General features: G+C 52.4%; 1 protein-coding gene across 27 annotated transcripts in view; it reads left to right on the forward strand.

Annotated features, from left to right (window-relative positions):
- Positions 1–12,607, forward strand: part of Rbfox1 (RNA binding fox-1 homolog 1) — a 2,023,047-nt gene that overhangs the window by 950,901 nt on the left and 1,059,539 nt on the right. The window lies entirely within an intron of this gene.

The following is a 12,607-nucleotide window of genomic DNA, read 5'->3' on the forward strand; positions in this document are numbered from 1 at the left end:
GGCTCTGGTCCCCGAGATAATTAGTACAGAGTTGGAAGGAGCTCCTGTTAATTTGTCTATGGATATGGTATTTCCTATCTACAGCAGCAGTTGTAAGCAAGAGAGAGGGGGGAAAAGTATTAATTTGCTACTCCAAACCACCAGCCAGATATGATAATATTTTCTTAAAAATTGAAAAAGGAAGAAATAGAAAAGTGCCCCTTGGGGGAGGGGCTGAGGGCTGCTGTCAATCTCTGTGACGAGCAGGTTTCAGTGCTCTCCTGTGACTGCAGCTTCCCTGGTCCCGGGAGCCTCAGTCCACTTCCAGGCCAAAAGGTCACTTCCCCTGGAAGGACAAGTGAGTTCTGGGGGGTGGCTTGCTCACCAGGAAGCCAGGCAACCTGGCCTCTGGGCTTGCTGAAGCCTGGAGTTTGCGTGTTCCTCCCCCAGACCACGTGCAGAGCATCGCCGGGTGGAAGCTGCCCCGGTCTCTCTGGGATTTCACTAAGAGCCATAACTATGCAGTTGGAATCTGCTCATGTCTGACTTTGCACCTGAATGGACACTAGGGGTGCCTTGTCTTGCTTCCAAAATCTGGCCGTCTTCACTATTTTGGGTTTTTCCTTCTGCATTGTGGCCCTTTGGACACAGGTCGGCCAATGTCGGTGACGTAGAGTGAGCTCCTCTAATCCAGTGTCTGTTTTCTGGCTCTGCACATCTTCATGATCTGCATGCTAAACGGGAGGCTCCAGGTGGCTCCAGGCAGCTCCAGGCAGCTCCAGGGAGCTCAGATTAGCAGGGTCATTGGTTGAGTTTAGGCCTCGAGGTAATTTCCTACAACATGTAAACTCAGCTTCCGACAGAGTTTCCCTGCCCTCTCCCTCCTGTCAGACCACGCTCTCTTGGCCTGCGGTATCACAGCTGCAATGAATTCATTAATTGGGCTAAAATAATTTTAATGTTCCTCTTTTCTTTGTCTTGCACCATCCACTGGAAGTTTCTATGATGATAGATACTCCTCCCCCAGGCCTTACTGAAGTATTATTATTATTATTATCCTAATTAGTTATAAATGACAGTAGAATGTACTTCGACACACCGTACATAAAAGGTGTATAACTTGTTCTTCTGCTTGTCCATGGTATAGAATCATCGCACTGGTCATACTGGCACATAGGGTAATAATGCCCAATTCAAACTAAAAAGTTTCTTCTCAGCAAAGGAAACGATCGATAATGTGAAGAGAGGGCCTCTAGTGTGGGAGAAAATCTTGACCACACGCACCTTAGACAGAGCGTTAATCTCCAGGATATATAAAGAACTTAAAAACCTTAACACCCAAAATAAACAAGAGCAGCAAATAACCCAATCAATACAGGGGCTGAGGAACTGAAGTCTTATTGACAACAAGAATGATCGACCTCTAAGGCGCACAGGTGTTGGGCTGACGCTCGGGCGTGCACCTGAAGGGACTGCTGCAGTCAGGCTGGTACACTTGCCCCTCCCCCACGGTTCTGTGGCTGAGAGGGTGGACAAGGGCACCCCTGACCTGTGGCGCCCAGTATGGCAACCGCCAGCCAGGTGTCGGCCCCGAGCACTACCTGGTTTTCTGTTTGTCAGGTTCTTTTTAACGAATTTAGATTTAGGTGCACATACCTGGAGGCTTCCTCCTGCTTTGCATAGGGCAGCTCAGACCTTATACCCAGGCGGCCACTCAGCTGGTGTAGATGAATTAGGACACGGAGGCATGAACTGCGGCCGTCCCAGTCCCCAAGACCTTTGTCCTTGCCCCTTCCATGTCCCCTGTCCCCTGCATAATTTACCCTTGGTCCAGAACTAGAGGGTTCCTCGTCCCCCAGGATGCTGCTCTAGACAGCGCGTGTCCACTCTGCCTGGGTGGCGCCTGTCACACGCTGATTGTCCATTAGCACACACCCCCTTGATGGAGGGTATGCCCACCGTAGTGCAGGCCCATGGTGGGCCCTCAGGACTTGTGGGATACAGTGATACTTGGACAGGGGGACGGATGGGGATGAAGAGATGGGTGAATGCGTCACCCCTTCTGGTGGGCACTGTGCCAGTAGAGCAGTCATTGACATTAGACAGAGACCAGCGTGGCCCTCCTGACGGGCATCTTGCTCCCCCGTCACTCCTCTCCAGGCTCGCACTTCCACTTGCTGGGTCTGGAACAACAGCCTCCAAGTCTCCCTCTGTGTGCAGCCTTGTATGTGTAGCGCAGCTTGCTGTACATCTTCACTGACTCTGGTCACTTCTGGTTCCACGTGCCTGACATCTGAAATCAGACCAAACTCCACTCCTTCACCCACAGCCTCTCCTCCCCTCCCAAGTACTCTGGTGTCAAGCTTCAGTTATCCTCAAGAAATAAGGGAGCCTCTGACCTGGGCCTCCTGGGAGGCTTCTTTATGTTCCCTCTTTTGGCACCTTGTGCCAGGCCCCAGTTGTCTGAGGAACCCTCCAATTGCTCTTTGTGCCTAAAGTCACCTTCCCTGGATGCCCCCCAACAGACCGAGTGAGTAATATTCTTAAAGCTCGTCAGGAATAAGCAAGTCAGTAAGCGAGTCCCCAGATCACACCGCACCCTCTCTCTGTTAATCCCTAAATCCCTTCTATTCCAAGCAGGCAAGTGGATCCATCTCTTGATGTCTAGACATCTCGATTTCCCATTTCCTAGCATCTGGGATATTTGGTGTCACCAGCTGGGATGAGCGTCTCCATCTTTTAGTTCACACTCTATGCAGATCTCCGTTAAGCCCTTCTGAAAGCAAATGCTCTCTGTGTTCTTTAGTTCCTTGATTGTCCCTCATAGGGCGAAGGAAATGCTAAGCTGGTTCACAGGGTAACGATGGATAGCCACGATCCTCCAGCCTCCGGAGCCGGAAGGGCAGCACGTGGGAAGGGTGAGGAGAAGTGGAACTTCCATCCGGAGGGCGCTCTTCTCCAGCTCAGCAGACCCACCGAAGTCGGGAGGTCAGGAGGCATCTGTGGCTCCATAAGAGACAGCACAGGAGCAGGAATGACAGAGGACCTTCCTTTAACCAGGAATGCCCAGGCTGAGGGCGGGTTTGATGTCAGCTGCAAGCCGAGTCCTGTGCTGTAGACAACACAAACCAGTGCTCTCCTCTTGACCGTCTTCGCAGCTGGCTTATCTGCCTTGGCACCTGACCAGCCACCATCCCCTCCTCCCTGTGGGCATCTCTTGTCTCCTGAGCTGCTGCACAGCCGAGCTCCTTAGATTCTTCCTCTCTGCCCTCCCCTGTGCTCAGGGGCTCTTTTCTGATCAAAGGAGCACATGAGAGTGAGAGGCAGAGAGACAGATAAGGTAGAGTGGGACAAATGCATGTGCTTCCTTATTTCATGGAATTGCCAGGTAGGACTGTGGGAGAGCAGGACTGGAGGACTGTGGGAGAAGTCTCAAGTGGCCCCCACAGTCTGCCTGGCCACTTTTCCAGCATTTCACTCTGGTTACGGGTTACGTCAGCGACAATGCTCCTGCTGAGCCTCATCATTTCTGTGGGGCGTATATTTACCCCCATGACTGGAGCACTGAGGAGGGAAGGCGCATGTCTGTCTTGCTTCCTGCTGTATCCCCAGCAGGTGTGAAAGCGCCCAGCATGTACATATTTCGAATGAACTATTTACTGAGTTCCTGAATGGGCGCTGTGAACAATGACCATACTCCTTGAAATTCTGGACCATCTTCCCTCTCCCATGACTCCCTACTGCCCCATTCCCCAGTCTTCATCAATTCTGGAAAAATCTGGAGAGCCAAACTCAGGTCCTGGTTAGGGAATTGACCACGGAATCCTGAACAACCCATTAGACGAATCTTGATTAGTTTCCTTATTAGGATTGATGATGATGATGATGATGATGATGATGATGATGATGATGATTGAACTAGAATGGTCCTTAACTAAGGTCCCTTGCAACTTATAATTTAGAAATAATCAAAAAAGGAAGAAACTAAGCATCAGCAGAGAATGTTGGAGTAGAGCATCTCTCCCCAGTGAGGCAAAGGTGGGTGAGCGTATGTGTGTACACATGCATTTGGAAAGCTGGTTAACTCTTATTGGACCTCAGTCCTTCTGTGTAAAGGGGACAAATTATCTTGAGAAACTGAACCATGGTACCTCCTGGCCCAGGTTGCCATGGTGAACTGCACTGTGGTACCTCCCAGCCCAGGTTGGCATGGTGAACTTCACTGTGGTACCTCCCAGCTCAGGTTGCCATGGTGAACTGCACTGTGGTACCTCCCAGCCCAGGTTGGCATGGTGAACTTCACTGTGGTACCTCCCAGCTCAGGTTGCCATGGTGAACTGCACTGTGGTACCTCTCAGCTCAGGTTGTCATGGTGAACTGCACTGTGGTTCCTCCAGCCCAGGTTGCCATGGTGAACTGCATGTGGTACCTCCCAGCCCAAGTTGCCATGATGAACTGCACTGTGGTACCTCCCAGCCCTGGTTGCCATGATGAACTGCTCTGTGGTACCTCCAGCTCAGGTTGCCATGGTGAACTGCACTGTGGTGCCTCCAGCCCAGGTTGCCATGGTGAACTACACTGTGGTACCTCCAGCCCAGGTTGCCATGGTGAACTGCACTGTGGTACCTCCCAGCCCAGGTTGCCATGGTGAACTGCACTGTGGTACCTCCCAGCCCAGGTTGCCATGGTGAATTGCACTGTGGTACCTCCCAGCCCAGGTTGCCATGGTGAACTGCACTGTGGTTCCTCCAGCCCAGGTTGCCATGGTGAACTGCACTGTGGTACCTCCCAGCCCTGGTTGCCATGGTGAATTGCACTGTGGTACTTCCCAGCCCAGGTTGCCATGGTGAACTGCACTGTGGTTCCTCCAGCCCAGGTTGCCATGGTGAATTGCACTGTGCTACCTCCCAGCCCTGGTTGCCATGGTGAACTGCTCTGTGGTACCTCCAGCTCAGGTTGCCATGGTGAACTGCACTGTGGTACCTCCCATCCCAGGTTGCCATGGTGAACTGCTCTGTGGTGCCTCCCATCCCAGATTGCCATGATGAACTGCACTGTGGTACCTCCCATCCCAGGTTGCCATGGTGAACTGCACTGTGGTACCTCCAGCCCAGGTTGCCATGGTGAACTGCACTGTGGTACCTCCCAGCCCAGGTTGCCATGGTGAACTGCACTGTGGTACCTCCTGGCCCAGGTTGCCATGGTGAACTGCACTGTGGTACCTCCCATCCCAGGTTGCCATGGTGAACTGCTCTGTGGTACATGGGTAAGTCAACGTGTTTATCCTGGTAATTTCATCATCCATTCCTGCCTTTATACACTCACAAATAGCTGTGGACAAATTTGGTGTTGGATTCATGCTGGGAGCCAAGGATATTGCAGTGAACAGACACACATGGGCCCGTGACCCACCCTCACAAAACTGTTAGATAAAATTTAAGATGAATAATCCAAGTTGTCCTGACTGCTGAGGACTGGCCAGTCACAGAGAGGACTTAGAGTGTGTGATATGAGTGGCTTCCTCTCCGATGCGGCAGAGTCTAGGATCATCCTGACGTAGGTGTGTTCTTCTCTCTCCACCCCAGCTCACGTCTGTGGCTTCAAAGCTGGCCAGCTTTCTCCTTGGCCTTTCTCGCCCTTCCCAGAGGACAGTGCCCCCTCGGGACATCTCCTCCCCCAGCAAAGGCTGCTTATACTCCACAGGGCAGACTCTCCCTGCCAACTCCCTGCACCTGAGTTCTGCAGAATCGATGCCCATGTACAGCTGCTAATGCATTAATAACAGCAACGTCCCTGGCCGTGACCTACCTGAGTCATTACACACTAATCATAGGAGGCAATTTCAGGAAGATTGACTAGTGATCAGTGTCCTCCCCAGCGTCCATGCGGGAGGACACACGGCTGCCTTCACAACCCCTGAGCAGATGGCCCGAGAGCGTAATCACTCGCTCCAGCCGGCGCGGGTCTGGCTCCGGCAAGGGGAGCCTCCATGTCTTGCATGCAAAGCTGGGCTGTCTCGCCCAGTGCTCGGCTCCCAGAGCCATGTTTCCTTTCAAAGCAGAATCTGGGCTCTGGCTGCACCTCTTTGTGCTCATTGTGAAATGAGGTTTCCCTTTTCTGGGAATCTCACCAACATGCACCACCACCCCGAAGCCCCTTTAATGATTTCTCCATTTTCCCCATAAGGTGAGATAGAATGTCAGTCCAAGATGGTGGTTGCCCTGGGCTTGCGCTTTGCTGTTGGAGTTCCTGCCCTCAGTTTCACCTCAATGCTTGTGTCCTTCCTGTGGTCATGATGACGGGGGTTGTGCCCTAGACCATCAGGGTGGTGGTGAACTCTGTCCTGGGATGTCCCGGAGGATTCTGCCTTTTTCACTGACACCAGAGTCTCTAGAGTTAATTACAGTCAGAGTTTTCTTGCTTGGGGTGACCTGCTGAGGGTAAGACCCCCGAGAGGAATCGCACAAAGGACGTAAGCACGTGTCTGACTTCGGGTGCACTCGAGTTCATGTCTGAATGGACAGAACTAACATCCAGGATGCTCGCTCTGCTCTGCGCTTTCTATTCTTAGCTGCCTATTGTCTATTTGCCCACAAGGAGAACTCAGATTATATTTAAGAGGAGCCAGGCCAACCCACTGGCTCCAAAAGCTGGGAAATATGGGTCACATAGAATCTTTACCTCCAAGGAACTCACAGAAGAGAGGTGGGAAGTCAGGTTAGAAAATAACTCGTGGCTTGATGATGTGATGCATTTCCAAGAAGAGAGGAACCCCTGAATTTGTGGCTCCTGGCACAAGACATTTATATATAAATATTATATATATACATAGCAGTTGTTGATGGACCTTTATTTTTTATTATATACTGAGAATTGAACCCAGTGCCTCATACTTGTGAGGCAAGTGCTCCACCCCTGAGCCACAACCCCAGCCCACAAGACATTCTTTCCGAGACAGGCACCCCTCCCTGTCACTGATGAATGTCATGCTACTGCTTGACTAGGGTTTGGCGATGCTGGATCAGAGATCTCGCCACTCTCTGTTATATGCGTAAATTCATAAGCAGGAACTGTGTTATACACCACATTCTAGGTACAGTTTTCTGGAGTACCCTCTAATAATAGCTTTTGGAAATTCTGTTGGTAGGATTTTTCAGAGCCGTGCATTGCAAGGTCATACTGCATGTGCTCCGTAGACTAACGGGTCCCACCCAACCGTGCATTTAGACTTCAATAAAGCAGCAGCGATCCTCAAGGACAGATGCAGCCTTTGAGAAAAACAAGTGGAGGTTCAAGCTGTGGCTCGAGATTTACCCATCTGCAAACAGCGGAAAGCGACTCAGTCTTTCTTTGCCCCAATTTCCCCTTCTGTGCTGAGGACAACAGTAGCAGCCTCTCACATTTTTGTGTGAAGAATAAATGACGATGCTTTCTGGGGAGGGCCATCTGTCTGTGAGAGGAAAGTCCTCTGGGGAGTGTGGGATCCGAGGACAGAGCTTTGGTAGCAGCCATCCAGCAACAGCGTCCTGAGGACCTGCTTCAGATGGAGAAGACCCGCGAGTGCACCTGACAGGGAGGGAGAGGACCTGGGCGGGAAGGGTCACCCGGGAAGCGGGTGGGAAGCCGGTGACCTCGAGGGGCGCAGCCTGGAGGAAATCACTGGCTGGGACTCGGGTTCCATTTGAACTGCTTTGCAGTCATCGGATCCCTCGTTCTGCCTGCTCACACCCCCTGCCCCCAAAGCTGATCTCTCCCTTCCCAGCTCCCATCTTAGAATGCTTCAGGAGGGAATGTTTTATGGAAGTCGCACAAGTGCTGAGTGGGGCACAGCAGCCGAGGGGTTGCAGACTGGCCGGGGGCCAGGCCACGGCTCAGCATGCGCACGCAGCCCTCGGCGTGCGCTCTCAGTGGCCTCCTGAGAGGCCTGCGAGTCATGGTGTTCCACAGTCAAGGTCGCCGAGACCTGGAGAGGCGTGCTGACCCCGAGGCTTCAGGGGCGGGGCTGAGCTCTGGCCGTCTCGACTGGAGTCCACACTTGCAACGGCCCCACGGAAGGCTTTCCTCACCCAGGACCCTGAGCCACCTGGGCCAACAGGACTGTGCCCCTCGAGAAAGCAGTGGTGAGGGACGTTGGCTTCAGCAGGACACCGAGTTGGGGGCTGTCGTGCCCGCTGATGTGCGGGTTGTGTTCCTCACGCCAAAAAGTCGACAAAGCTGGCGTCGGGTCGGATGTGTTTTAAACGGCCTCCTCCTGGGGACCTGCCTTCCTCCTCTCACGCACTGTACTGTCACAGGGATGACCTTATCCATGTGTGTGTGTGTGTGTGTGTGTGTGTGTGTGTGTGTGTGTAGCTTTCTGCTATTAATAGACATTCTAATAGAGTCATGAAGATGGGGAAATAAAAGGATTCTAATTTTCACTTCTAAACTAATAGTCATCTTATTCAATGTGCGTGGCAGCAGCCAACACGGGCCGTGGACCCCTCTCTCAAGGCTGACCCTGCCAGCAGGGTTTTGGGGAGCCCAGGGTACCGCAGCTGCATGGAGGCTGCTCGGAAGCTGTGTGCACCCTCACCTTCTCCACAGGAGCCCTGGCAGTGCTGAGCTCGAAGGTCCCTTGGGTCCCCTCATGAGGCCTTTGATCAGGAAAGTGGTCAAGGGCACGAAACCACAGCTGGCCCCCCCTTTCCTGGGATGTGCTCCTCCGCGCTTCCCTCTGGGATGCTGTCTGACCTCATCCTGCAGGTGCCTGGTGCAGCTCATTGGTCATTCCTTCAACACCCCCAAAGCGAATGACCTTCGATGGCAGGCGTGGTGCTGGCCTCTGGAGACACGGTGAGAAATAAGACATCATGTTTCCTGGACTTATGGGGCTTACAGTTCCCAGAGGAAACAAATATTACACAAGCAGTCATGCGGGAAATACCCGGTTACACATCGCGTGGGACTGCCCCGAGGTCAAGGCGTTTGCGGGTTACGGGTGTGTGCCGAGTGTGAGCCGAGTGTGAGCATTGATTCTCAGTGACGGAGGAAGCCACCTTTAAGTTGAGATGTTCTCCAGAATAGTCTCTGGGGGTGGAGGGAAGCCACTTGGTGCTTTTAAGGAATTAAAAGAAGGTGCGGCTGGAACCTGGTGCTGGCTGGGGGCAGGTGGTGGAGTGGGGGAGTAGACCCAGGGCAGGGAGCCACCAAGGCAGGGTTGAGGGCAGCTCTCAGAGCCTCGGAAGGAGTGAGCTGCACATTGTACTTGTGTTTCTGGAAGGTTCCTGTGGCTGCCATGATGAAGGAGGCTTGGAGGGAGGAAAAGTGAAGGCCAGGGATCGGTTAAGGCGGTCTCTGAAACAGTGTGGGAGGGAAGGTCAACAGGGGCTTGGGCAGGGCTGCAGCTACGGGGGTGGGGTGCAGTGGAGGGGGGTCTAGCTCCCCACCCACCCGTCTACCTGCCTATTGAGACATGCTTATCACCCATCTGTCAATCTAGGTATACCTACCTACCCATCTGTCTACCTACCCACCTCTCTACCTACCTACCTACCCATCTGCCTACCCACCCACCTCTCTACCTACCTACCTACCCATCTGCCTACCCACCCACCTCTCTACCTACTACCCACCTCTCTAACCTACCTACCCACCTCTCTACCTACTTACCTACCCATCTGCTTGCCTACCCACCTCTTTACCTACTTACCTACCCATCTGCCTACCTACTCATCTGCCTACCTACCCACCTCTCTACCTACCTACCCACCTCTCTACCTACCTACCTACCTACCCAACTGCCTACCTACCCACCTCTCTACCTACTTACCTACCCATCTGCCTACCTACCTACTCATCTGCCTACCTACCCACCTCTCTACCTACCTACCTACCTACCCATCTGCCTACCCACCCACCTCTCTACCTACCTACCTACCTACCCATCTGCCTACCCACCCACCTCTCTACCTACCTACCTACCCATCTGCCTACCCACCCACCTCTCTACCTACTACCCACCTCTCTAACCTACCTACCCACCTCTCTACCTACTTACCTACCCATCTGCCTACCCACCCACCTCTCTACCTACTTACCTACCCATCTGCCTACCTACTCATCTGCCTACCTACCCACCTCTCTACCTACCTACCTACCCATCTGCCTACCTACCCACCTCTCTACCTACCTACCCACCTCTCTACCTACCTACCTACCTACCCAACTGCCTACCTACCCACCTCTCTACCTACTTACCTACCCATCTGCCTACCTACCTACTCATCTGCCTACCTACCCACCTCTCTACCTACCTACCTACCTACCCATCTGCCTACCCACCCACCTCTCTACCTACCTACCTACCTACCCATCTGCCTACCCACCCACCTCTCTACCTACCTACCTACCCATCTGCCTACCCACCCACCTCTCTACCTACTACCCACCTCTCTAACCTACCTACCCACCTCTCTACCTACCTACCCACCTCTCTACCTACCTACCTACCTACCCAACTGCCTACCTACCCACCTCTCTACCTACTTACCTACCCATCTGCCTACCTACCTACTCATCTGCCTACCTACCCACCTCTCTACCTACCTACCTACCCACCCATCTGCCTACCCACCCACCTCTCTACCTACCTACCTACCCATCTGCCTACCCACCCACCTCTCTACCTACCTACCCACCTCTCTACCTACCTACCCACCTCTCTACCTACCTACCTACCCAACTGCCTACCTACCCACCTCTCTACCTACTTACCTACCCATCTGCCTACCTACCTACTCATCTGCCTACCTACCCACCTCTCTACCTACCTACCCACCTCTCTACCTACCTACCCACCTCTCTACCTACCTACCTACCCAACTGCCTACCTACCCACCTCTCTACCTACTTACCTACCCATCTGCCTACCTACCTACTCATCTGCCTACCTACCCACCTCTCTACCTACCTACCTACCCATCTGCCTACCTACTCACCTCTCTACCTACCTACCTACCCATCTGCCTACCCACCCACCTCTCTACCTACTTACCTACCCATCTGCCTACCTACTCATCTGCCTACCTACCCACCTCTCTACCTACCTACCTACCCATCTGCCTACCTACCCACCTCTCTACCTACCTACCCACCTCTCTACCTACCTACCTACCTACCCATTGCCTACCCACCCACCTCTCTACCTACTTACCTAGCTATACATATTATCTGCCTATCATTTATTCAGTGATACATAAAATCTAACCCTTTACTCAGTTCTCCATGCGTCAGTGATCTCCACCAGGATGCTCCTAAGTCCTGCAGCAGTCAGAGTATCCGTCTGTGTCTTCTCATCCTTCCGTTTCCTCCTTTGCTGGGGCTGGGACTGGCTGGGCCATTTCGGCCCCGTCACCATTTGTGTACTGCAGTCCCCGTGCTGCTGTCTCCCCTTTGACTGTGGTGACACCATTTGCTTTCCGCAAGTTTCTCGTGCATCGAGAGCTGCTGTTCTGGATCGTTCTGTCACTTACGATACAGCAGGCAGCTGATGAGACAAGCCACCTCGGTGGTCTGTGGAACACGGGTGGGGTGTGAGGTAACAGGAAAATAATTAGCTTAGTTGATGTAAGTGGGAGACCAGCAAGGAGCCTGTTAACATGTGGCCCGGGGGAGAAAGGGTGGCCTGCCCCCTGGGAGGTTCCAGGGAGAACAACTGAAATCAATGGCTATGCAGATGGAAACAATATGAAGAGACTTTAGGGCAGCACATGGGGCAGCAAGACCTAAACTCAATCAACCTGCATTTACTGAGTGTTTATTATGTGCCTGTCACCATGTGAACTACTTTAGCTAAATTGAAGGGGAAAATAATGGTAAGACATAAATTACATTTAGAGGCAAGATTTCGAAGGATATGAATTCTTCAAGCTGATGGTAGAAAGGCTGAGTGCATTATAAGCTGTATTAGCAGGGGAAAGGGTTACAGATATCAGCTGTAGCGTTGATTGTAGGGGACATAGCTGATCCTGACTGTGGTTAATTTGCTTAGTCTGTCTAAACACCAGTTAACTCCTTCAGACAATATTCCCCTCGGAGCCTGGAGCATCCTCCTGTGTGTACATCCCTGTGTGTTCCCCGGGCTCACTCCTGCACCGCACACACACGCATGTCTGGTCAGCTCAGGGTAGCGTGGATGGTGTCGGGAACAGAAAGTCGAGTGGAGAAGATGCTGTCTGATAGCCATTTGATTCACAAGAGTCTGATAACATAATAAATTCTAGATGACTGATACAGAGTAAGTCAGCATAAGCAGGACAAGGCCTGGAGAAGTAAATAGGTATTGTAAAACAGGTAAGGATGCGTCCTTGGTTGATTATGCCTACCTCTTCTCCAAATTGTAGCCCACGTGCAATCAGTACCTCATGTGCCAAGTGTGGACCATCTCGGCAGCTCCTAGCAGTCATTTAAAATTCCGCTGGAAATGCTCGCCGTGCTCCATTACGGACCCCCATGTCGACGATACCCACTATTGAGGTGCTCCGCGGGCTTTCCCAGGCTGCCCGCGGCATGCTGTCAAAAGCTGTGATTATTTTGCATCTGATACTTTTTTTTTGCCATTTCTCATCTGCTTTTCAGTTTTTTTTTT

The sequence above is a fragment of the Ictidomys tridecemlineatus genome, chromosome 10, assembly GCF_052094955.1.
Source record: "Ictidomys tridecemlineatus isolate mIctTri1 chromosome 10, mIctTri1.hap1, whole genome shotgun sequence".
Taxonomy (NCBI): domain Eukaryota; kingdom Metazoa; phylum Chordata; class Mammalia; order Rodentia; family Sciuridae; genus Ictidomys; species Ictidomys tridecemlineatus.